The following is a 27,935-nucleotide window of genomic DNA, read 5'->3' as shown; positions in this document are numbered from 1 at the left end:
CTCACATTTGGCGGCAGCGGTGGGACTTCACACAGTTCCTGCAGTAATTCCAGGGGAGTGAGTAGAAGAAACGCTAACACCAGAGAATATCAGCATGGAGAGTCAGTCAGGAGTTGCAACCGAAGGCCAAATTGAAAACATCATGAGAAAGCAGGAGAAGTTTTATCAGACAGCCCGGAAACAGCACCTGCAAGAATTTTGCAGGATGAAGGGAATTGCGTATAATGGGACTGAGGCCCTGATTCAGAGCCGGACGCTCTGACAGAGCGCTCGCTCTGAATCGGGGCCATCCCTGCTCCTTATTGGAGCGGCCACCTGGCCGCTTGCATAGCTGTGGGTGACCACCCACAGCTATAGCGAGTGGCCAAAATGATGGTCACGATGGTCAAGACCATCGCGACCATCGGGCTTGCAACGAGACCCTGCGTTAGGGTTTCGCTGCCGCAAGCCCTGGAGTGCTTTTGGCTCTATCAGAGCCAAAAGCACTCCCACTGACATCACTGGTGATGTCAGTGGGGCCGGCCCCAGATGGTAGGCATTCCCATGGGAATGCCTCCGTCTGGGCAGCCACGCCCCCGGCACGCCCACCAAAGGGGGCGTGCTGTCAATCAACATCGACAGCACGCCCCCTTTGGTGCGAGACCCATAATGATGGCTTGGCCATCGTTATTCAGGTCTCGCGCATGCACACGACGGAGCTGGCTCCTTCGTGCGCATGCACACTTGGGCAACATCGACCCGCTTGCAAGCGCTCAGCGCTTGTGAGCGTGTCTGATTCAGGCCCTGACACCCCGGAGATTTTGGTACTTCAGATGTTGGAGTGGAATCATGCACACCCAGAGGATCCCGACCACCTGAGTGATGATGAAGAAGGATCGACAGGCAATAGAAGCACTTCTTCCAGTTGGTTACCCGAGTCAACCACCGCTACTTCCGCCCTACTGTAGAGCTGGCTGGGGGCACTAGGTGAAAGCGCAACTACACAAGAGAGAGCTGGAGTGATCCAAGCGATATTAGGGGTACAAATCGCTACTAGCAGCGGAACAGTGCTATCGCCCAGAGGGGCTGAACAAGAGAAGCGGCGCTTGGGATTTAAGGATGTTCCCACATTTTGAGAGAAGGAAACTGACATTGACACTCACCTCCAAATCTTTGAGAATCTCATGGGAGTGCACGGGATAGAGCCAGCTGAATGGTCCAAGTACTTGGAGCCAAGTCTCACTGGTAGGGCTCTGGAAGCCTACCGGGCTCTAACTACCCAGGAATGTGGAGTCTACACTTGTATAAGAAGGCATTGCTGGCTAAGTTCCAGATCACTGCAGAATCTTATCGGCTCAAATTCAGGACACTGAGCAAAAGTGGGACTGCTTCCTACTAAGAGTTTGCCAGCCAGCTGCAGCAAGCCTGTGGAAAATGGCTCGAGGGTAGACAGGCCACTTCTGCAGAGCAGATCGTCAACCTAATTGTGGTAGAACAACTAATGATTAAGATGGCACCAGAGGTACGGGAGTGGGTCGCAGACCGGAAGCTCAGCACATGTGAACAAGCTGCAGAATGGGCTGAGGAATATATAGCTAACCGTCCCCAATTGAGAGTCTTCAGTGCAACAGGTGGTACAAGAACCCAACGAGTGGAGAAGCTCCCTGACAGAGAACTGCACATCAATGATAGTAGTAAAGGAGGCCCTATCAAAAACATCTCTTATCAACCACCCAGATTCAAAGTGGCTAACCCAGAACCTCGGAAGTGTTACCGCTGCAATCAACCAGGACACTTGTTGAGGGACTCTCCACGCACATGAGGGCCATTCCCTGGGGCTAGACTGGCCCCAGTCTCTGTGGTATGTAACCCCCATGGAGGATTATTGCGAGGAGGTCATCCAGTCAGATGCGGCCGAGATGATGGATGGGGTGTATATTGTAGACCTGGTTCTGGGGGAGGAGCAGGTAACTCCTCAGAATATGCAGGGGCACTTACAGCCTGGTAGAGGACCAGCGGATACATGGCCTATGAGATCCTGGGGCCTCACTCACATTGGTTGAGCCAGACCTGATTCCTGCCTCCCGGGTGATTCCTGGACAGTATGTACAAATTGCCACCCCCGGGGGACAACTGGTGTAGACTCCACATTCCTGGGTAGTTAGAGCCCGGTATGCTTCCAGAGCCCTACCAGTGAGACTTGGCCCCAAGTACTTGGGCCGTTCAGCTGGCTCTATCCCGTGCACTCCCATGAGATTCTCAAAGATTTGGAGGTGAGTGTCAATGTCAGTTTCATTCTCTCAAAATGTGGGAACATCCTTAAATCCCAAGCGCCGCTTCTCTTGTTCAGCCCCTCTGGGCGAGAGAATAGTTCCACTGCTAGTAGGGATTTGCACCCCTAATATTGCTTGGATCACTCCAGCTCTCTCTTGTGTAGTTGCTCTTTCACCTAGTGCCCCCAGCCAGCTCTGTAGTAGGGCAGGAGTAGCGGTGGTTGACTCGGGTAACCAACTGGAAGAAGTGCTTCCGCTGCCTGTTGGTCCTTCTTCATCATCACTCAGGTGGTGGGGATCCTCTGGGTGTGCACAATCCCACTCCAACAACTGAAGTACCAGAATCTCCCGGGTGTCAGTCCCATTATACGCAATTCCCTTCATCCTGCAAAATCCTTGCAGGTGCAGTTTCCGGGCTGTCCCATAAAACTTCTGCTCTCTCATGACGTTTTAAATTTGGCCTCCGGTTGTAACTCCATGCTGATATTCTCTGGTGTTAGCGTAGCTTATACTCACTCCCCTGGAATTACTGCAGAAACTGCGTGACATCCCACCGCTGCCGCCAAATGTGAGGATACCAGGGGACCTGGGTCCTGGGGTTCAAGAATCACACAGTGGAACAGGTTATAATGAAGGCAAGATGAACTTTAATCATGGAGACACAGACATCCAGCAAACAGTAAACAGGGTTATATCAATAAAGCCCACCCAGAGTTCAGCAAAGTCTTTTCCAGCTGCTCTATATCTCCTCCGTACCTGGACAGCAATGACAGCTGTAGCAGGGCACACAGAGCTGTTACTGTATATATCTAAAGACACTGAGAGGGGACAACACCCAACCTCCAGAGTCACACTGTACTCACACACTTCCCACAATTCCCCTTACTGCACCACCCTACCTCCCTCTCTCTCTCATTGGTGAGCCCTGATGTCAGTCTTTCCAGAGAGAAAGGAGGAGGGCTTTGTAACAGAAACACTCCCTTGCTGTCTGCTGCTGGCATACTTCCTGTATGAGACTTCTGCAGACTGAGGGCTTCAATTTAAGAACACAGAACTGGGTCATGGGGTTAACTCTTTTCAACATGCAGGCAAGTCTTAGAAACCCCTTTCCCTTGCTTCCTCACTTACCTCCTCCTTCTTAAATTGAAGAGACAGACATGGTCCCGATGTTGGAGCCCTGACTGTCGACTTTGCCCGAGGGTCTGTAAAGCCTGATATTTGTTTCCTCACATTTGGATAGCCCGTCCGCATTGTGATGTTCTCGTCCCTTTTTGTGAGAAATGGAAAAGTTGAAACTTTGTAATGCCAAACTCCACCTCAACAACCTCCCATTTTCCCCCGGTATCCTCACAGTATCAATGTAGGACAAAATGTCACCACAAAATGGCTGCCGGTAGCTTTCTTTATATAGGGCTGTGACCTGCATTGTGACATCACAATACATGCAGGCAGCAGCTAGAGATGGCTGTAGCTTAGGGCCCTACCTGCCACATTTATGTAACATCAATAAATGTTTGTGAAGACTAGTGCCTCCTTGGTGACTGCAGTTGCTGCTCCTCATGGGATACATAAATTTAACTGTAGCTCTGTATCCCAAAAAACAGAGGATAGAGACTCAGCTATTATTAATGCAGAGGACAGTTATGACTATTTGAAGGTTTCTCTATAAGGCCTGGTTCTTGTAATGTGTCTCAACATGTCACCCATGTCACATTATCAGTAGCAGCGCAGATAAGACATTCATCAAGGATAAAGCTACTGCCTTATAATAACTAAACACTTTCACATCCATCTGCTACCATTGTTAAAAATAAACAATAATAATAATAATACTTCCCTTCATTTTGTATAAGGTGTTCCACATACCTCTTATGGTGGGTACACACTATACAGATATATCTGCAGATCGAGTGATCTACAGCTATATCTGCAGATGATGGTTGTTCGTACACACTGAACAATCATCATCTGTGTCTGCCTGCAGGTCCCGGCGAGCAGGGGCGTGTCAGGGGCATGTCCAAGTAAGCGGGGGCGTGTCCTGCTCTCTTCCTCACGACTGCTGCTGTGTGTGTACAGACGGTCTGCCGACCGCCCGTTCACACCTGCCGATGGACAGATATGTCTGCAGACATATCTGTCCATCGGTTGTGCAGCACAGCCAATGCGATATGTTGGTGAATGCCGGCGTTCACCGACATATCGCGGGTACACACTGCCCAACGGACAGCAGATACATTGGCCGATCAATTGATCGGCCAATGTATCTGTCAGTGTGTACCCAGCTTTAGACTGAAAGATCATTGAGGCAGGGCTAGATTTTCCTTTTGTTTCATGTCATTGTATGTGTTTAGTTTTTGTCATAATCCGTTCACTGTGCAGCACTGTGTAGTATGTCAGCACGTTATAAATAATTGATAATAATAAAAACCTCCTGATTAAGGCTTGTTTATCTGATTAATGGACATATAAATGGCAGGGACTTTGTAGTGGTATAATTGACTCTGTAATCTGATAGCAGGACCTATGCTCAGGACCGGATTAAGAAGTGTGGGGATCGCTATCTGAAAAGCTGTGGGAGCCCTCCAGACCGCTGCCCAATGAATATAGGCCAACTCATTACACATTTGGAAAATGTGTATTTTGTCATCCAGATAGAATGAATAAAAGGATAAATTATTGGTTTAAATTTTTTTTTCTTTTGAATGTGCACTCATTTGTAGGTATTACTCATATGTAGTAATATGTTTAGATTTTGTTATTTTTTTATTGCGTTATATTTATTTATATACTGTAAAGAATCCCGGCCCCCTTTCTTTCTAACTTTCTAATCTCAGCTCTTCTAAGTACAAGTACATAAAATGGTGTATGGGGGAAGCATTTGTGTTTCTATGTTTGTATCCTTTTTATTTGCCTTTTAAAGTAATTATAAAATTGGGAAATTAATGTGCAATTTCTTGAGAACTGGTCAACAAATCTGTCTTATAGTACTGCAGGTTCGAAGTGTGCAATTGGTGTTCTTTTGTTCTGTAATAATCCTCTACATATTACCAATTACCTCATCAGACCCCTCCCCATATAGTTTTCCCAAAATACTGTTATATATGTATAGATGTTTCTAATTTGCACACCTTGCACTTTTTTTCATAACCCCCTTTCTCCATCATGCTATATATGTTTTTAATTGGGCTTGGTCCTATCTGACTATACTGTATATTTATAGAATTTGGGCCAGGTATTCTCTCCCCCTCACTTCCCTAACATGTTGCTTAATTTGTGTCTGTACCTCTCTACCTTTTTCTCCCATGTATTTTTTAATTTGGGTCTGGTTTTCTTTGCAGCCCTCCCCACTTTCTTTATGTATATTTCCTTTCCTTTGATTCAGTGTTAAACAGAGAGCAGAGGAGTTTCATTTAATGCAGGGATCAGGGAACTTTTTTACCTTTTATCCCAAAATATATTTAGATACGCCAACATTACCCCCTTGATTTGAAAAAAAAGGAAATCCTATAGTAGTGCCCCCATATAATACCCCTGTAGTAGTGCCCCCATAGTTATGCCCCTGTAGCAGTGCCCCCATATAATGCCCCTGTAGTAGTGCCCCCATATAATGCCCCTGTAGCAGTGCCCCCAGTTATGCCCCTGTAGCAGTGCCCCCATAGTTATGCCCCTGTAGCAGTGCCCCCATAGTTATGCCCCTGTAGTAGTGCCCTCATAGTTATGCCCCTGTAGCAGTGCCCCCAGTTATGCCCCTGTAGCAGTGCCCTCATAGTTATGCCCCTGTAGCAGTGCCCCCCATAGTTATGCCCCTGTAGCAGTGCCCCCACATTTATGTCCATGTAGCAGTGCCCCCATAGTTATGCCCCTGTAGCAGTGCCCTCATAGTTATACCCCTGTAGCAGTGCCCCCATAGTTATGCCCCTGTAGCAGTGCCCTCATAGTTATGCCCCTGTAGCAGTGCTCCCATAGTTATGCCCCTGTAGTAGTGCCCCCATAGTTATGCCCCTGTAGTAGTGCCCTCAAAGTTATGCCCCTGTAGCAGTGCCCTCATAGTTATGCCCCTGTAGTGCCGCTTGTACAAAAAAAAAACCACTTACCTTAATCCCCGCTCCTGCATCCGCAACCGTCCTGTCCGCCCGGCTGCTCCTTGGAACTATGGGAGAGACGTCAGGACGTCTCTCCCATAGTGCACATGGGGAGAGCCGGAACCTGGAGTTCAGAAGAGAACTCCAGCCTTCGGCTAATGCAGCGCTGCAGGGAATGAGCCTGGCGCCCACTGGTAATAACATCTCAGCGGGCGTCCGGCTTAGAGCCTCCCTGCGGTGCAGCGGCGCACCCGGTTCATGTGCATCTCCAGCCCTGCATCCATTACCCCCAGGAATTTCAGTTTTACCCCATGTGGGGTAATTTACCCCTGTTCCCGGACCACTGGTTTAATGGATGATTACTTTTGTATTATCTATTTTTCTCCCAATTCATCCCTGTGAGTGGCAGCTGGTCTGCTGAAGATTGGAAGAGTGTGTATGGTGACACAATCCTATCAACAGATTGTTTCATCAGATCAGATCTGAGATCTGCTGTAAAATTGGACAGGTGTGTAGTCATATATTGGGTGTTGAATCTACAACCAAGTCTCCAGGAGGAATGTGTCAACAGTCTGGTTCACAGTTGGAAGATTGAACAAGTGTGTGCCCATTTTAAGTCATGCAGCATCACATCAGATGAATAATCTGCTCTATCCATTGTTTCTAAATTAAGAACTGCCAATAAAATGAAGGGAGGTGTCTGAAGGATAAGGGTGACAGGACAAAAGTTGTTATATAGTCATTACTTGAAGATGTTTTAAAGTTTTTTTTCTGAAGATGTTGTTGTTTAGGATCTTATTGGAAGATGTAATCCAAAATCCTTATTGGTAGTTGTTATTCAAAGTCATTTAAATAAAACAGGAGCAACTCAGAGACTGTCAATGTAGGACAAAATGTCAAAAGGCTGGGCATCCTTTATATAGGGCTGTGACCTGCATTGTGACATCACAATGCATGCAGACAGCAGCTAGAGATGGCTGTAGCTTAGATCAGCTCTGGGCCCTACCTGCCACATTTATATAACATCAATAAATGTTTGTGAAGGTTGGTGCTTCCGTGGTACCTGCAGATGTTGCATCTTAGGGGATACATAAATCCTAACGCGGTATTCCACAAACAGAAAAGGATGGAGACTCAGTTATTATAAATGCAGAGGGCAGTTATGACTATTTTAAGACTTCTTGTATTGTGTGTGTCACCCATGTTGCACCATCGATAGCAGCACATATAAGACATTCACCAAGGATAAAACCTACTGCCTTATAGTAAAAATAAAAGTTATTGCATACTTACCATACTTTCTTGTGGGAACACCCAACAGAATGCCAAACTCTGTAACAGATGCGGGCAGAGGAAGGCTTTCATGCCCTAAGCATTGTTTAAATCACAGATCTGGAGAAACCTTTGGCTCTTAAGATGGAAGCCTTAAGAGCCACCCCATCAAGGACAGATGAGGTAAGACCGGATGCAGGCAGGGACCCTGCACTAACAGATCCGGCCATAAAGGAAGAAGAAATGGACTATCTATGGATAGATTCCGTATGTCGGTGAACCAATGACATCTAGGCCAAGCAGGAGACACTAGTATTACTGATCCGCCTTCCTGCTTGAATTTCCTGAGAATCTTTGGAAGGGAAACTCAGAGGAAGGAGATACGCCAGCTTGAAGTCCCATCTTACTGCCAGTGCATTCCTAAAGGCGGCTGAGGGATCTTTGGTACTGGACCCATACCTGAAGATCTTGTGGTTGTGATGTGATTCCATGAGGTCTTATTCTGGTAGGTCCCATTTGTCCACCAGGAGTTGAAAAACCCCCAGGAGGAGAACCCACTCTCCGACTTGTATGTCCTGATGACTTAGGAAGTCCACTTCCCAATTGAGGACTCCCTGGATGAATATTGCAGAGATAGCCAGAAGATGATGTTCTATTCAAACCAGTAGTTACGATGGCATATTTTACATTAAAAAATGGTAATTACGGTCCATTTTTATGGATTATTATGAATTATTAACATTAAATATCAAGTATTAATATTTAAGCAATACCCAATGATACAACTGGATTTTGCATTGATTTTAAAATATTCTTTATTTAAGTTACAGGCTCTATGTGCATTTTTATGTAAATTCATTAAGTAGGATTTGTTACCAATATATATAATATATGAAGATATGCTTTTTCACCACAAGATGTCACTCTCTGATTTATATGTATCACTATAATTATTTTCAATGTTTATTCTTTATTTTTTATTTTTCAAGGACATTCATTAAGATATTTACAGTTTCACTAGTTTATATTTTATTATTCACAGAGAGGACATTCATATTGTCATTCACAGTTTTTGCAGACATTTGACTCTTGTTTTATCACTGTTGTTTATCTCCCTAGCAGCTGTGTCAGCCCGGGAACCCTGTGGACGTCACTTCCGGTGTGATGTCACAGGTGAAACTGGAAGTAGCACGCCGGCCGCCGGGGATACGGGCTACACACTGTGGGACTTATGCACTTGTTTGTAAGTATAAATAATTGTTATGCTCTATCATTCTTTGTGTGTCCTGATGACGGGGGTTGATCCTGAAACGTTGCACAGTAAATCACTGCATTTTGTTTAAACTGTTGGAAACTGGGAGTGCCGCTTTTTTCACGAATATATATATATATATATATATACACATACACGAGGGCTGGCTGAAAAGTAATGGGGCGTTGGCTATCGGGCGAAAAACAGAAGTCATTTACAGAAAAAAAACACATGTTACATTCTGATTATGTACAGTAAAACAAATTTCCTATGCAGTGTCCCTTATACAGTGCCCCCAGAAGTGGTACCCCCTACGCAGTGCCCCCAGTAGTAGTCCCCCCTATGCAGTGCCCCAGTAGAAATCCCTAAGCAGTGCCCACAGTAGTAGTCCCACTATGCAATGTCCCCATTAGTAGTCCCCCCTATGCAGTGTCCCCAGTAGTAGTCCCCCTATGCATTGCCCCTAGTAATAGTCCCCCTATGCATTGCCCCCAGTAGTAGTCCCTCCTATGCAGTGCCCCCAGTAGTAGTCCACCCTATGCAGTGCCCCCAGTTTCCAACAACTATGCAGTGGCCCCAGTAGTAGTCCACCCTATGCAGTGGCCCCAGTAGTAATCCCCCTATGCATTGCCCCCAGTAGTAGTCCCCCTATGCAGTGCCCCCAGTCGTAATCCCTCCTATGCAGTGCCCCCAGTAGTAATCCCCCCTATGCATTGCCCCTAGTAGTAATCCCCATACAGTGCCCCCAGTAGCGCCCCCCCTATATAGTGCCCCCAGTAGCACCCTTGCACACACACAAAAAAAAAGCAACTTACCTGATGCCCGCTCCTGCCAACGACCGCCGCTATCCACTCCTCCGGGCCATCTCTCGCTCTGCACTATGGGATGGGAGAGACATCATGAAATCTCTCCCACCACCCGCTGTGGGGTGAGCTCCAGCCGGCTCCCTCCATGGACGACGCAGCAGCCAATGAGAGTTTGTCTGACTCTCATTGGTTGCTATAACAAACACACAGCCGCCGCTGTGTTTGTAAACTGTGTAGGGCAGACCGCTCTCACTGCAGTCTGCCCTACACTTGGGGCCCAGAGGACACTAGCGGCTATGGGCCCCAGCACCACAGCGGGCCCCGATGCAATGCACCGGCTGCACCGCCACTAGTTCCCCCCATGAGCCATTACCCGCCTCTGCCTCCTCCCCATGCAGGACTATCAGCGGTGGCAGCTATGCGATGGGGATAGGGATGCTATCGCCCACGGGTCCTTGGAATCCTGGGGCCCTTGGGCAACTGCCCATTTAGATGTGTCTGAACCTGCAGTTGGACTGTCATAGTCTTCTTTGTTTGGTCAAAGCGAGTGGAAGATCTTTGTATGTTTCGTCATGGCGGATGAGGAAGATGTGTCTGTGAGATTATGTTAGAGATGTGTGATTGAATTTTGACCTGGGGATCCTGTTCTGAGCCTTCCACTCTATGGATTTGGATGAAAACTTCACAGAGTGGTAACATTGGATCCCAGAAGGCATACTAGGGGGTTGAGGTCCCGGTCGGACCTCCCCGTTGGTGTATGTTGGGCAGAACTTTGATCCAGGGAGCCTGTTCTGAGCCTTCCACTGGATAGATTTGGAAAAAAATTTCACAGAGTGGTAACATTGGATCCCAGGAGACATACTAGGGGGTTGTGGGCCCGGTCGGACCTCCCGTTGGTGTACGCTGGCCAGAACTTTGACCCGAGGAGCCTGTTCTGGGCCTTCTATTGGATGGATTTGGATGAAAACTTCACAAAGGTTGCCGTCCCGGTTGGACCTCATAGCAGAGTGCGCTTGGCAGCCTGTTATGGGCCTTTCACTCCACACATAATAAAACTTAATAACTTGAAGATTTAAACCCTGGCAATACTAATATATATTGTACACTGCACTGCACGATCACTATGGCCAGCAGTGGGACAGAGGAGGAGCTGAAGCCAGAAGGAGTGGGTGGGAGTGCTGCTGGCTGCCAGGGCCGCCACACAGCAGCAGATGTTTCAGGAGGAGGTAGTTCGGCACTGGCTGCCAGGGGACACAGGTAGTTACAGGCAGCAGCGCCGGGAGATGATGCTGGGATGTCCAGAAGCACAGCAGCAGCAACGGCTCACAGGAGCTGCGGGGCTACTGCTTATGTTGAGCTCACGGCTGCCCAGCAGCTGCACCAGAAGGGAGGGTCTTGTCGGCTGCCCGATCACTGCTGACCACAGTAATTGGGACACAGCAGCAGCCGTGGCTACCAGGAGCTGCAGCTGCTACTTCTACAGAAGTCACAACTGCCTGCAGCCACGCCGGGGGAATGCCACCATCAGATGTGTCCATGTCAAGGAAAGCCCAGTCTGGTGTGGTCACATCTGATGTCAGGGAAAGCCCAGTCTGGTGTGGTCACATCGGATGCGACCACGCAAGGCAATTGGTTAAGAAGTGGCCATCAAATCTATCTAATGCAAATGTGCAATTGGGGTGCTTTTGCTCTGTCATTTATTTATTTTTTATTTATTACCAGTTATTTATATAGCACACACATATTCCGCAGCGCTTTTACATATAATATCTGTCCATTCACAATCAGTCCCTGCCTCAGTGGAGCTTACAATCTATATTGTCAATTTCCACATACATACACACTAGGGTTAATATTTGTTTGTAGCCAATTGACCTACCAGTATATTTTTCGAGTGTGGGAGGAAACCAGAGCACCCGGAGGAAACCCACGTATGCACAGGGAGAATATACAAACTCCACACAGTTAGGTCCGTGGCTGAACCCACGACCTCGGTGCTGTGAGGCAGTAATGTTAACCATTACACCGTCTGTGCTGCCCTCTGTAATAATCCTCTACATTACCTCATCAGACCCCTTCCAATGTTTTTTTTCCAAAATACTATTATATATGTATACTGTAGGTATTTATAATTTGCCACCTTGCACTTTTTTCTTTACCCTCATTTCTCCATCATGCTATATGTTTTTTATTTATTTGGGCTTGGTCCTATCTGCCTACCATCCCTATATATTTATTTAAATTGAGCCTGGTACACTCTCCCCCTCACTCAGGGGTAAAACTAGCGGTGGTGCAGCCGATGTATTGCACTGTGGCCCGCCGCAGTGAAGGGGCCTGCAGCTGGAAGCATTATAGTGAGTCAGACTGACTCATTATACGCCGCCTGCCTCTGCGCCATTGGCCGTAAAAAGAATGATGCAGTATGAGGTTGGAGTACTGGAGCGGGGGCTGAGGGTATGGAGCCGCAGCAGCATCATAAGTTCAAATGAAGGGTGATGAGATCAATCATCACTCTTCACATCAGCAATGTTGCAGCTGTCTCGGTTGGCCGCAGTGAATGCTGGGAGGAGGAGATACAGATGCAGCTGCAGTGAGGAGCCTTACTGCTAGAGCCAGTGAGGACAAGACAGGCAACTGCCATCAAAGTATGTTTTGAAAATAAAAATATATCCAGGCTCTCTCTATCCCTTTCTCTCTCTCTCTCATACTCTTTCTTTCTCTCTTTTCTCTCCACCTCCTCTTTCTCTCTCTGCCTTTTCCCATAGAGCTGACTGTTGATTCCTCTCTACTTCACTGACATTTCTTTTCTATCCCCTTACTTAATTCTTCCACTAGCATTGTCTTTCCTAAGCTTTCATGTTAAACCCCCTTGTTTTTTTCTGCCTGTCTCTCCCACTAATGCTCTCCATTAATGCCCCAGTGAACCCTTTCAACATAATTTACCCGCTTTATTCCTTCCTACAGAGACCTCACATACCCTCACATAGAGGCCTCTACCCTTCACCCTATGCTTGTCATCCACTGTTTCTCCCCGTCATCCTCTAATTTTCACCCACTCTTTGTCACCCTCTGCCTCTTCGTGTCACCCAGTTGCTCCCCGTCATCCTCTAATTTTCACCCACTCTTTGTCACCCTCTGCCTCTTCATGTCACCCACTGTTTCTCCCCATCATCCTCTAATTTTCACCCACTCTTTGTCACCCACTGTTTCTCCTTGTCATCCTCTAATTTTCACCCACTCTTTGTCACCCTCTGCCTCTCCGTGTCACCCACTGTTTCTCCCCGTCATCCTCTAATTTTCACCCACTCTTTGTCATCATCTGCCTCTCCGTGTCACCCACTGTTTCTACCCGTCATCCTCTAATTTTCACCCACTCTTTGTCAAACGCTGCCTCTCCGTGTCACCCATTGCTTCTCCCTTTCACCATCTCCTCATCACTCACTCCCCATCACCCTCTGCCTCCCCTGTCACTCTCTTCTTTTCACCCACTCTCCGTCACCCCCTGCCTCACCCTATCACCATCTCCCAGTCACCCACTGTTACTCCTGCTTCTCCCTATCACCCTCTGCTTGTCACTCTCTCTCCTGCGCCCTCAGCTGCTCCTTGTCTCCCTCTCCCTGTCACCCTCTGCTTGTGATCCTCTGCATCTCCTTCACCCACTGCTTCTCCCTGTCACCCTCGCCCTCTCCGTCATCTTCTCCGTCACCCAGTCCCCATCACCCACTGCCTCCCTGTCACCATCTCACTGTCCCTCTCTCCCTGTCTTCCATTGCTTCTCCCTGTCACTCTCTGCTTGTCACCCTCTCCCTTTCACCCACTCTCCATCACCCACTACTTGTCACCCTCTCCCTGTCAACCTCTGCTTGTCAATCTCTCCCCATCACACTCTGCCTCTCCATCACCCATTGCTTATCCCTTTTTCCATCTCCGTCACCCTCTGCTTCTCTGTGTCACCTTCTCTCTGTCACCCACTGCTTCTCCTTGTCTCCCACTGCTTCTACCTCTCTTCCTCTGCTTCTTACCTGACCCCAGTCCCCTCTGGCCTCTCCCATCACACTCTGGCTCTACCCTTCACCGTCTGACTGTCACCTCCTGCCTCTCCATCACCCTTTCCCCATCACCTACTGCCTGTCCCTTTCACCCACTCCCTGTTACCCTCACCCTGTAGCCCTCTGCGTTTCACAGTGCTTCTCCCTGTGACCCACAGCTTGTTACTGTCACCCACTCCATGTCACCCATTGCCTCTCCACATCACCTATTGCCTTTCACTGTCTCTCTCTCTCTCCCTTTCATCCTCTTCTTGACACCCTTTACCTCTCCCTGTCACCCATTGCTTCACACTGTCACCGACTACTTATCTTTGTCACCCTCTGCTAGCCACCCAATCCCAGTCAACCTCTGCCTCTACCCTTCCCCCTCTGCCTGTCACCCTCTACCGCTCCCTGTCACCCACTGCCTGTCCCTTTCACCCACTCTCCATCACTCTTTGCCTCACCCTGTCACCCTCTGCTCTTCACCCACTGCTTCTCTCTGTCACCCTCTGCTTGTTACTATAACCCTCTGCTTGTCACCCACTCCCCATCACCCGTTGCCTCACCACATCACCTATTGCCTCTACCTGTCACCCTCTCACTGTCCCTCTCACCCTGTCACCCACTGCTTCTCCTTGTCACCGTCTGCCTCTCCTTGTCACCTTCTCTGTCACAATAGCTTCTCCCTGTCACCTGACTTCAGTCACCCTCTGCCTCTCTCATCCCCCTCTGCCTGTCACCCACTGTCTCTCCCTGTCACCCTCTCCTCATCAGCATCACCCACTGCCTGTCTCTTTCACCCACTCTCCGTCACACTCTGCCTCTCCCTGTCACCCACAGCTTGTTACTGTCACCCTCTGCTTGTCACCCACTCCCCATCACCCTCTGCCTCTCCACATCACGAATTGCCTCTCGCTGTCACCATCTCACTGTCTTTCTCTCCATGTCACCCACTGCTTCTCTCTATTACTCTCTCCTTTTCACCCACTCTCCATCATCCTCTGCTTGTCACTCCTATCACCCTATGCCTTTCCCCATCGCCCTCTGCCTGTCCCTGTCACCCTTTCTGTCCCCCTCTCCCTTTCTCCCTGTCTCTCACTGCTTCTCCATGTCACCCTGTCCCTTTCACCCACTTTCTATCAAACTCTGCTTCTCCCTGTGGCCATCTTGCCGTCACTCTCTGCCTCTCCACATTACCCATTGTCTCTCCCTGTCACCCACTGCTTCTCTCTGTTACCCTCTCCCTCTGTTAACCGCTTCCTTTCACCCCAGCTCCATCATCCTCTCCTACCACCCTCTGCCTTTCCCCACTCCCTGTCACCCTTTCTCTGCCCCCCTCTCCCTTTCACCCACTCCCCATCACACTTTCCCTCTCTATGTCACCCTCTCATCTCCGTCATGCCCTGTCTCTCCCTGCCACTCTCTCCGTCACCCACAGCTACTCCCTGTCATCCTCTGCTTCTCCCTTTCACCCACTACTTCTCCCTGTCCTACTCTGCTTGTCACTCTCTGTCTCTCCCTGTCACCCACTGCTTCTACTTGTCACTGTCTGCTTGTCACCCTTTCCCAGTCACCCACATTCCATCACCCTCTCCCTGCTACCCACTGCTTCTGTCACCCTCTGCTTGTCACCTGACCCCAGTCACACTCTGACTCTCCCGTTACCCACTGCGTCTACCCTTCACCCTCTGCCTGTCACTCACTGCCTCTCCCTGTCACCCTCTCCTCGTCATCCTCTAAGTATCCCCATCACCCACTGCCTGTCCTTTTCACCCACTCTCCATCACACTCTAGCTCTCCTAGTTACCCTCTCCCTGCCACCCACTGCTTTTCTACATCACCCATTGCCTCTCTCTGTCACCCTCTCATTATTCCTCTTTCCTTGTCACCCACTGCTTCTCTCTCTTACCCTCTGCTTGTCAACCTCTCCCTTTCACCCACTCTCCATCACCCTACCTGTCACCCTCTGCTTGTCACCCTCTCCCATCACCATATGCCTCTCCCCATCACCCTCTACTTTTCCATGTCAACCTTTATGTCCCCCTCTCCCTGTCACCCACTGCTTCTCCATATCACCCTCTCCTTATCACCCTCTCCCCATCATCCTCTGCCTCTCGCTGACACCATGTTTCTCCCTGTCACATTTGCTTGTTACGCTCATCCTCTCCCTGACACCCTTTCCCTGTCATACTCTGACTTGTCATGAGACACTTTGGGGCATAGCGAATTAATTTTGCAATCCAATTAGCAACTCGCACTGAATCAGTCAGACTAAGGGCCTGATTCAGAGCCTCTCGCTCTGACAGAGCGCTCGCTCTGAATCAGGGCTCGGCCTTTTCTTTTTTGGTGCGGCCTCTTGGCCACTCGCATAGCTGTGGGTGACCACCCACAGCTATTGCGAGCAGCCATGATGATGGTCGTGATGGTCAAGACCATCGCGACCTTCTGGCTTGCGACGAGACCCTTGTGGTAGGGTCTCGTGGCCGCAAGCCCCAGAGAGATTTCGGCTCTAAAAGAGCCGGAATCTCTCCACTGACATCACTCATGATGTCAGTGGGGCCGCCCCCAAATGGCAGGCGTTCTCATGGGAATGCCCCCGTTTGGGCAGCCACCCCCCCCAACCCACCCACCAAAGGGGGCGAGCTGTCACTCAACATCGACAGCTCGCCCCCTTTGTTGCGAGACCCGGAGCGACGGATTGCCCATCGGTAGCCGGGTCTCGCGCATGCGCACGACGGAGCCAGCTCCATCGTGCGCATGCACTGTGGGCCACCATCGACCCGGTTGCGAGCGTTCAGCGCTTGCGACCGGGTCTGAATCAGGCCCAAAATTCGCAACTTTCCATTCGCAACTCCCTGAGGGTGAGAGATGGAAAGGAAAATCTTTATTTTAAGGTTAAAATGTCGGGACATTGTGCTGAACCCCTTGGACACCCCCCTAATGACTACTTAGGCATTTGGAAGTTTCCAATTAGCTTAATTATTCCAATAATTACATGCCATTTTTTGGTGTAAAAAACAAAAATGTCCTCAAATTACCCCAACATTTTTTGTTAGTTTAGTCACCCCAAAGTTATTTACAATAATTTTTAAGTTGAAAAATAATTGTTTTTATAGTTTTCTTTTCCATTCTTCAAGGTACCCTCAAAGTATCCCAAAATCAATTTTTTCCTACTACTTTTTGCATTTTTCGTTTAATTAGTTTGAGATTAAACAAAAAGTTAGTTTTATTTATAATTTTCTTGCATTTAACCCCCCCCACACACGCACAATTCAGCCATTTGACACCATTTAAAAACGTACAGTACCTTCCTAATGCCCACAAACAGCCTTCTATACAGTCCTGCTAACAAAATTATCCATTTTAGGGAGTCCTGGTTGGTCTCTCCACATTTTTATGCATTTCTCGCTAATCTCATTTGGCAGTCAATTCGCACCCCTCCGCTGCGAGTAGTGCGAATAGGCATTTTTAATTGGATTAGAGAATTCTCGGGAGCACGCTTCGCTGCAAAGTGTGCGAGTTTCAAGAAACAAACTCGCTACTTGCCATTCGTACCTAATTGGATTTAGCACTTTGTCTCTTCCTGTCACCCACTGCTTCTCCCTGTCACCCTCTCCCTTTCACCCACTCTCCATCACATTCTGCCTCTCCATCACCCACTACGTCTCACTGTTACCCTCTGCTTGTCACCCACTACTTCTCGCTGTTACCCTCTCCATCACATTCTGCCTCTCCATCACCCACTACTTCTCACTGTTACCCTCTCCTCCACATTCTGCCTCTCCATCACCCACTATTTCTCGCTGTTACCCTCTGCTTGTCACCCACTGCCTCTGTCACCCACTGCTACTCCCTGTCACCCTCTTCCTCTCCGCCACCCACTGCTTCTCCCTGTCACCCTCTGCTTGTCACCCTCTGCCTCTCCATTACCCTCCACCTCTCCCAGTCACCCCCCACTTCTCCCTGTCACCCTCTACTTTTGCCAGTCACCCGCTGCTACTCCCTGTCACCGTCTGCTTCTCCCGCTGCTTGTTCCTGTCACCCACTGCTGTGTGACATATTGTAAACCTGGACTGGGGTGGAGGAGGTGGGGCCCAAAGCATATTTTTGCACCTGGGCCCACCTCTCACAAGTTCAGCCACTGCCCCAACCCCCATAATATTTTTTATTAATTTGTGTCTGTACCTCTCTACCCTTTTCTCCCATTTATTTTTTAATTTGGGCCAGGTTTCCTTTGCACCCCTCCCCCTTTTTTAAGTATATTTCATTTTCTTTGATTCAATGTTATCCGTGGAGAGCAGAAGTGTTTCATTTCAAGGAGGATTATTTTTCTCCCAATTCATCCCTTTGTTATCAATTTTTCTCCCAATTCATACCTGCGAGTGGCAGCTGGTCTGCCAAAGATTGGAAGAGTATGTATGGTGACTCCTATCAGCAGACTATTTCAGCAGATGCAGATCTGAGATCTGCTGTAAAATTGTATAGGTGTGTAGGCATACTGTATATTGGGTGTTGAATCTGCGACCAAATCTCCAGTAGGATTGTGTCAACAGTCTGGTTTAGAGTTTGATCCCCGGAGGATTGGACAAGTGTTTACCCATTTTAAGTCATGCAGTGTCATATCAATGAATAATTTGCTATATCTATTGTTTCTAAATGAAAACTGTAGATAAAATGAAGGGAGGTGTCTGAAGGGGTAAGGGTAACAAATATTGTTATATAGTCCTTACCTGAAGATGTTATTTAGATTATTTTCTGAAAATGCTGCTGCTCAGGAAGATGTAATCTAAAGTCCATATCAGTAGCTGTTATCCAAAGTCGCTTAAATAAATCAGGAACTACTCAAGAGTATCTATGTACAGTAGGACAAAACTTCATTACAAAATGGCTGCCAGTAGCTGGACATGCTTTATATAGGGCTGTGACCTGCACTGTGACATCACAATGCATGCAGATAGCAGCTAGAGATGCCTGTATCTTAGATCAGCTCTGTGTCCTACCTGCCACATGTTTGTGAAGGCTGGTGCTTCCTTGGTACCTACAGTTGCTGCTGCTCATGGTATACATAAATCTTACCTCTGTATTCCACAACTAGATATGGATGCAGACTCAGTTATTATAAATGTAGTGGACCGTTATGACAATTTTAAGGTTTCTACAAGGCCTGGTTCTTGTATTGTGTCTCATTGTGTCACCCATGTCACACTATCAGTAGCAGCACAGATAAGACATTCACCAAGGATAAACCTACTGCCTTATAATAAAAATTATGCTTTCACGTCCATCTGCTACCATTGTTATAAAACCAACAATAATAATAATTCCCTTCATTTTATTTCAGGCATTCCCCAATCCTCTTCGACTGTAAGCTCATTGGGACAGGGCCATATTTACCTTTTGTTTCATGACATTGCATGTAATTTGTTTATGTCATAATCCCTTCACTGTGCAGCTCTGTGTAGTATGTCAGCATATTATAAATAAATGATAATAATATAAACTCCTGATTAAGGCTTGTTTATGTGATTAATGGACATATAAAGGTAGGGACTCTGTTGTGGTATAATTGACTCTGTAGCCTGATAGCAGGACCTATGCTCAGGGCCAGATTAAGGACTGTGGGGACCGCTAGATGAAAAGCTGCGGGAGCGCTCCAGACCACTGCCAGCGAGAGTTAACTGGCCCCATAAATGGGTACGTTATCCTTATATAGGCCAACTCATTATACATTGGCAATATATGTATTTTGTCTCCCAGAATGAATTGAGAAAAGTAGAAATTATTGGTTTGATTTTTTTATTCTTCTTTTGAATGTGCACTCATTTGTAGGTATTACTCATTCGCTATAACATTTTTAGTATGTGTTATTTTTGTATTGCATAATATTTATTTATAGACTGTAAAGCCCCTCCTCTTTCTTTCTAAGGTCCTTATGCCACCTCCTCTAAATACATAACATGGTGTATGGCGGAGGTATTTGAGTTTTTATGTTTGTATCTTTCTCATTTGCCTTTTAAAGTAATTATAAAATTGTGAAAATAATTAGCAGTTTCTTAAGAACTGGTCATCAAATCTGTCTTATAGTACTGCAGGTTGCAAATTGGGTACAGTTACTCTGTAATAATCCTCTACATGTTATCAATCACCTCTGCAGGCCCTCCTCCCCTGCTCACATGGTTTGCTCAAAAACACTATTATATATGCACTTTTTGTCACCCCCCAGTTTGCTATATATATATATTATTTTTTTATTTTTTATTTGGGCTAAGTCAATTATACCACATCACAATCCCTAACTCTATATGTCCATTAATCAGATAAACAAGCCTTATTCAGGAGTTTATATTGTTATCTTGTATTTAGAATTTGCTGACATACTGCACAGTGAAGGGATTATGACATAAACAAATTACATCCAATGACATGGTATTCTAACTGACTGTTTGCATGTAAATATAACTGTAAATCCAAAAATATTGAAAACCTCATCCATAAATATTGGCCAATTGAAAATAATTGATATATGGAAAACTATTGTAAGAGATGCCTTTATTCTCATATAAAAAGGGACATAATATTATAAACATCATGATTAAGGCAGATGTAAGTGAGTAAGCCCGATGTACAGACTACACTTATTTGCATGGGACATTACCTTGTAGACATTGTGGCCATTGCAATAGTATACTCATTGCTGCAATTGTGTCATCAGGACATCCGTGTCAATAAAAAGCGATGAAAGATTTTGCTACGTTAGATATCTGGTTACCTATTTCTTATAATGCCCATGTGGTTATGGGTATGGTCAGACATCAAGGGTTGTGAATATGAGTCTAACAAAATATTAATCTAACATTAGAACCTTTTAAACAGATGATCATGGGAAAAAAATGGGAAAATCCAGTTGGAAGACATTTTATTAGTAGTAGGTATCAGAGCCGGATTTACACTTCATGGGGCCCTAGGCAAGAAATAAATGACATAAACTAAAGATATTCTGCAAGAAATAAAGCATTTTTTTTTATGTATTTTAATTTGCTGAAAGAACAGGTATTGTGGCGATACAAGTACCACCATAATACTTGTGCTGTTAATAAGGGTAAGCTTCACTGGCAAAAACGGGCATATTTTACTCCCGTCAGGGATTTCGCCAGCGACAGCAGCATTATAGAGAATTTTTTTTTTAAAACAGAAGATTGTGCTCACCTGCCATCCTCAGGTTTACTGAAGGTGACTGAGTACTGATGGTCGACGAAAACCCTCACGGCAGTAAAATATGGCAGTTTTCTCCAGCAACAGCAGCATTAAAGAGAAAAATAATTTAAAACAGAAGATTGTGCTTACCTGCCATTCTCAGGTTTCTCCTCGCCCCTTCTGATCGTCCACCATCAGGACTCAGTCACCTTCAGTAGAAAAGGAGGCGGAAGGTGAGGAGTGAAGGAGGGACAAATAAAAGAAGGAAGGGGGTGGTGAAAGGAGGAACAGGGTAAGAGGAACAGTGGTTAGTGAGGGGCACAATGGGGGGACAGATATAAAAGGAGTAATGGAAGACACAGGCAAATGAAGGAGGAAAACACAGGCCAGGCACACACAAAGATGATACAGGGATACACTGGGGCGGGATGCACTAATGTCAGAAATGTGGTCAAACCCCCGAAAATGCAGTTTTCGGGGGTCTGACCGCATTTCTTATATGCATCAAGTCCCGGAATACGATACATTCTGGGGCTTTGATACAGTGTGCAACGCCATCTTCAGATACCCAATGGGCTTCTATTCGTGACTGCCCCACTGGGAGGGATCCGTTACCTCCCAGCACCCCCCCCGCAGCGCGTGTCCTTCTGCGCATGCATAGAAGGATGCCCGAGGGAATTAATTTGCAAAGGACCGTACTTACCGAGAGAGCTGTCCTTTGCATTTTCTTCATACATACCGGCGTAACCAACGCCAGCATTCAAGTGAAAAGTGGTGGGATGCATCATATCCCGAATGCAATGCGTTATGCATCCCGCCCTTGACATACACACCTGTGACTGGGGGGAGCACATGGAGACATACACACTGCTGGGAGGAGGGGGAGGGGGTCATGGAGACATACACACTGCTGGTGGGGGGCAGGGGGACATGGTGACATACATATATACTGCTGGTGGGGGCAGGGGGAAATGGAGACATACATACTGCTGGTGGGGGGAAGGGGACATAGAGACACACACTGCTGGTGGGGGGGCATGGAGACATACACACTGCTGGTGGGGGGGAGGGGGACATGGAGACATACACACTGCTGGTAGGAGGGGGACATGGAGACATAAACACTGCTGATGGGAGGGGGACATGGAGACATACACACTGCTGGTGGGGAGAGGGGGACATGGAGACATACACACTGCTGGTGGGGGAGAGGGGGACATGGAGACATACACACTGCTGGTGGTGGAGAGGGGGACATGGAGACACACACACTGCTGTGGGGGGAGGGAGACATGGGGATATACACACTGCTGTGGGGGGAGGGAGACATGGAGACACACACACTGCTGTGGGGGGAGGGGGACATGGAGACACACACACTGCTGGTGGGGAGAGGGGGACATGGAGACACACACTGCTGGTGGGGAGAGGGGGACATGTAGACACACACACTGCTGGTGGTGGAGAGGGGGACATGGAGATACACACACTGCTGTGGGGAGAGGGGGACATGGAGACACACACTGCTGGTGGGGAGAGGGAGACATGGAGACACACACACTGCTGGTGGGGGGAGGGGGACATGGAGACACACACACTGCTGGTGGGGAGAGGGGGACATGTAGACATACACACTGCTGGTGGGGAGAGGGGGACATGTAGACATACACACTGCTGTGGGGGGAGGGAGACATGGAGACATACACTCTGCTGTGGGGGGAGGGGGACATGGAGACATACACTGCTGGTGGGGAGAGGGGGACATGGAGACATACACACTGCTGGTGGGGAGAGGGGGACATGTAGACATACACACTGCTGTGGGGGGATGGAGACATACACACTGCTGTGGGGGGAGGGGGACATGGAGACACACACACTGCTGTGGGGGGAGGGCATGGAGACACACACACTGCTGTGGGTGGAGGGAGACATGGAGACATACACACTGCTGTGGGGGGAGGGGGACATGGAGACACACTGCTGTGGGGGGAGGGAGACATGGATACATACACATATATGACTGGGGGAGGGGGACAGGCATTTACTGTGAAGGAAAGAGAGCCAGGCAGGGGCAGAGGTGCTGAGACAGAAAGGACAGAGGGGAGAAGGAGCAATGCACAGTGTAATTACACTTACTTTAGTGTGTGAGGCCAGTTGTGGGTCTTCAATGGAGGGGTCCCATAATTTTCCATTATCCCTCCGTGCTGGGGGCGGGGCTAAAGGTGATGGGCACAATGCATCACTGTGCCCACCCCCAACTCTCCATCAGCACTGACGGCTCCGCCCTCCCCCGCCCCCTTCTTGAAAGCAGCAATGTCAGCCAGCTTGCCAAAGGGGGTAATTCCCACACACCCGTCCACCCGGATTCTGTACAGCAGCCCTGCTCTGTCTGCAGGCGGGCGGAGATGGTCATTGTTAATTAAAAAAATATTTAAAAAAAATTCTACCTATTTTACTTGCAGAGAGAGGCGGGCCCCCTTAGCGCCCACTTGGCCCTAGGCAGGCGCCTATACTGCCTTGTGGTAAATTCGGCCCTGGTAAGTATAATAGGCCTGATTTAGAGTTAAGAGCAAATTTAAAAAAAGAACCAAAACGAAGATCAATTTGCTCCTGGAACAAACCATGTTGCAATGTAAGGGGTGCAAATGCATTTATTTTTTTGAATGTAGGGAAAATGTAGGCTGCTGTTGCATGTATCTAACAAATACTGTGCAGCTTTGTTTTTGCACTGTAATTTAGAATTAAGGTAGGGGTAGGACACACAGATACATCTATGCATTATTTTGTATGTGATTCATCTATGTCAGTGAGTATCCGTTCAGTCAGTATCAGCGAGTGGGAGGTGCAAGTCAATTCTGTTAACTTGCCCTGTCCTTCCATGGTGTAAAAATGATTCTCTTTATTAAGCACCACTGCACTGCAAAGGAAACATATTTGTTCATCATTACTTCTGACATCCCATATCCCTAAGATGGCAGATTCAATGTGTATCGCGCCATCCAACCTCCAAGCTACCCACTTACTCCTGGAAGTAGGCAGCAGAGAGAGACTGGCCAACTCAGACGGGAGGTCGGGAAAGTTCCCCTAAATTCAGGACTCTCCCGAACAGCTGGCAAGTATGCACAGGGACCTCTGCAAGCTTTTAATTCTCCAATTTAACCCAGCTCCCTGATGAGGTGAAGGCTGGACGCTGGAATATAAAAACATAAAGGATAATTACTGTATGCTGCCCCTTGTGCTGTGCAGGTAACTTAATAATACTCAATAGGCCTGAATTATAGGTGGATGCACCTCTGACCTCTGAATCACCCCATCTTGTATTATTCAGTCACCGTCTGCAACTTTATGCAAATGTCGATACAAAGTTCTTCCCTGGTGTACATCCATATGTATGAATGGGCAAGGCGCACTCTGAGTGTCTGTAGAAGATGTAATACTGCTTGGTGCATCTTTAGACGCCAACATCAAAACTTGCATCAACGATTAAGCATCTGTGTATGTAAATACTTCAGAGACACAGCCGCGACACTCCTATAACACTCTTATAAGATGGATCATCTCCGTGCATCTAATTAGCCACCTCCCAGTCACCGCCTAGGAATGCCCAGCCCTTTTACAAGGCATTTGTTACTGTACATCTCAATCACAACAGTGCCTTTGTGTGTACACTCTGTGTAATGCACGTGCTGTGAGAATTTTTAGGGATTTTCACACGTGCAGTTGCAAGAAATCTCTCGGCTATGTGAACATTGGTATTGCGTGTGACTCTGAATCAGGTCCAATGAAGCTTAGTGCTGACTGAACTAACCAGCCCCACCTGATAGGAAAAAAAAAATGAACAGAAAATAATAAATAACCCTCCACCGGATTAATAGGATTCTTCCCATGAACCCTAGCCTAGTAATGGAGACTTCAATCACCTCCCATAGAAGTGGTGGGTGATAAAAAAAACAACTAATGGCCCCTACTTCTAATGTCAAATGGAGGGATCAACTATAAATCTCAGAAGATGCATTAAAATCACTTCCACTGTGGCTTTGTGAGCAAAAGTTTTCCTGAGCCGGCCTGGTTTGTAATACTGATTGCAGGTTTCATTTACCAAATCCGATGGTGGCATTGGTGTTTTACATCGATGGTTTATCCTGTTTGAGGAAACCAGTTAACCAATCAGGGAACAGCGGAGGCAGCTAAATGGGCATCAAGGAGTGGGCAGAGCTATGCACCATACACATTGGGCCAGTCAGCAAAGGGGACATCATAGCTCACCCTGCGAACTATAAATTTGCATCAGCCTACAATTATGTCCTCTTGACATGTCAAGTTTACCCCTTATTCATGTTACGCCACACAGTAGACCTGCTTATTCACCTTATGCCACATAGTAGTGCCCCTTATACACATTATGTCACACAGTAGTACCCCTTATACACATTATGCCACAGAGTAGTGCCCCTTATACACATTATGCCACACAGTAGTGCCCCTTATACACATTATGCCACACATTAGTACCCCTTATACACATTATGCCACAGAGTAGTGCCCCTTATACACATTATGTCACACAGTAGTACCCCTTATACACATTATGCCACAGAGTAGTACCCCTTATACACATTATGCCACACAGTAGTACCCCTTATACATATTATGCCACACAGTAGTACCCCTTATACAAATTATACCACAGAGTAGTGCCCCTTATACACATTATGCCACACAGCAGATCCACTTATTCAAAGTATGCCACAGTAGAACCCCTTTTACACATTATCCCAGAGTAGTACCTCTTATACATATTATGCCACACAGTAGAGCCCCTTATTCCTCATGCCACAGAGTAGTGCCCCTTATTCACATTATGCCACACAGTAGCAGCATAAGGTTAATACATATTATTACACAGTGGTCCCCCCCTTACCTATCTGTTACTAAAGAGTGGACTGAGCCCAATGCTCAGCCATTCACCACATGACCTGAACCAGCCAGTCACAGAGCCTGACTTCAAGCCCCCACCAATCGTAAGCCAGCAAGGTGGATAAAATGGGCATTAGTGCAAGCACTCATTGCCTGAACAACTAGCTACTTCTGCGGCGTAACAGATTATGCTGTTATTGTCTCCCAGTATGCAAGTTCTATTCCAGGCTCCTGCAGTTCCAGTCTGGTTCTGCAAGTTCTCCAGCCGGTTCCAGTCCGGTCCTGCAAAGTTCTCTTACCGGTCCCAGTCCAGTTTTGCAAGTTCTTCAGCCGGTTCCAGCCCAGTCCTGCTAATTTCTCCTACCGGTTCGAGTCCCGCCCTGCTAGTTATTCTACGGGTCCCAGTCCGGTTCTACAAATTCTCCAGCCAGTGCCAGTCTGGACCTGCAAAGTTCTACTATCAGTCCCAGTCTAGTTCTGCAAGTTCTACTACCAGTCCCAGTCCAGTTCTGCAAGTTCTTCAGCCGGTTCCACCCTGCTCCTGTTAGTCTGACCATTGACGCTACCATCACTTACAGCAGTTACACTACCCAGCTGCTCCTACTAGTTCCTGACTGGCTCTGCAAGTTACTCCAGTCTGTCTAGCTGGGTTCCTCCTGGCCATTTCACAGCTATCTATTGCTACCATTTATCACCAAAAGCAGTTCTCCATGCTACCCAAGTCTCTATGAGAAAGAGCTATATATCACCTCCTCGGTTCCTTCTGAGTTCGCCTGCTGCGGATTCCATCCCGATGCCTGAAACAGGTAAATCTGAGACACTAGCCATGACAGTTTGGTCAGGCCTACAAATGGATCCGAATAAAGCACAAGACCCTGGAGCAAACTCTCTTCAAAATCTGGCCACCATCTGGATACACAGGAGGTAGCACTTGCTCAAGTTATTCAATATTTACAAAAACTTTCCTTACATTTGGACAGAATCCAGTCTGTCTTGCCAGCTCCCAGTACTTCAACTAGTAGTCCTACCGTGCAGTCTGCTCCCGCTGTTATATCCACAGCAGGCACAAAGTCTTGATTGCAGTTACCTACCCTAAACCGCTATAATGGCAACTGGAAGGGCTGCCCAGGGGTTCCTCAACCAATGTGAGGTGCACTTCGAGATGCTTCCACATAATTTCCCAACACCAAGGGCTAAGGTGGTCTACATTATTTAATTACTGGAAGGTTCTGCCTTGGAGTGGATGTCACCTTTATGGGAACGCTCTCATCCTGTTGTGTCTAATTACTCAGAGTTCATTACTTCTTTTAAAAGAATTTTCGATGAGCCTGGTTATTTGGTGGCTGCCTCTAACGATTTACTTCAACTCAAGCAGGGAACACGATCCATAGGGCAGTATGTTGTTCATTTCTAGACAATAGCTTCTGAGTTACAATAGCTTCTGAGTTGCCCTTAAAGCAACATTTCTTAACGGCTTATCTGAAAGACTAAAGGATGAATTGGCTACAGCAGATTTACCAGAATCACTCTTGTGTGTGAAGATTGACCTATGTTTACGGGAGTGTGGTCTTGAGAGGAACAGAGGAGATCATCCTAAGTCACGTATTATTCCTGCAGGTCGGGCCAAGTCTCCCACAACTGAAGAGCCCATGCAGGTTGGCCATTCTCAGCTCACACCTGAAGAACATCTTCGACGTCGCCTGGAAAAATTATGTCTATACTGTGGTTCGTCTGACCACTTCATGAGGAATTGCAACCTTCATTCGGGAAACCTGCGTTCCTCACCTGTTCCAGAGGAGTCAGTTTGGGAGTAACTTCCAAACATCCTCCCAAGTCGGATTGTTTAATTTCGGTAACACTGAAATGTCCACAAAGTTCGGTGAATCTGTCCGCTTTACTTGACTCCGGAGCTGCGGGTAATTTTATATTTTCTTCTTTAGTTCATGACCTACATCATTCAGTCAAGACATTGGATCTTCCCATCGTGCTTACAGCAGTCCATAAAATTCAAATCAAAGAAGGGACTATCTTTTACTCCACAGAACCTGTTATTCTTCAAGTGGGTCCTTCACATCAAAAGCGACTGTCATTCCTTGTACTTCCTCAGAATTTGCATCATCTTGTCT

The 27,935-nt window shown here is 47.3% G+C and overlaps 1 pseudogene; it reads left to right on the top strand.

Annotated features, from left to right (window-relative positions):
- Positions 1-88: 88 nt before the first annotated feature.
- On the top strand, positions 89-27,623 carry LOC148506777 (uncharacterized; annotated as a pseudogene).
- The last annotated feature ends 312 nt before the right edge of the window (positions 27,624-27,935 follow it).

The sequence above is a fragment of the Taudactylus pleione genome, unplaced genomic scaffold (assembly GCF_031769625.1).
Source record: "Taudactylus pleione unplaced genomic scaffold, aTauple2 ptg000396l, whole genome shotgun sequence".
Lineage (NCBI taxonomy): Eukaryota > Metazoa > Chordata > Amphibia > Anura > Myobatrachidae > Taudactylus > Taudactylus pleione.
The sequence above is the reverse complement of the archived record's forward strand: the minus strand, read 5'-3'. Positions and strand labels throughout refer to the sequence as shown.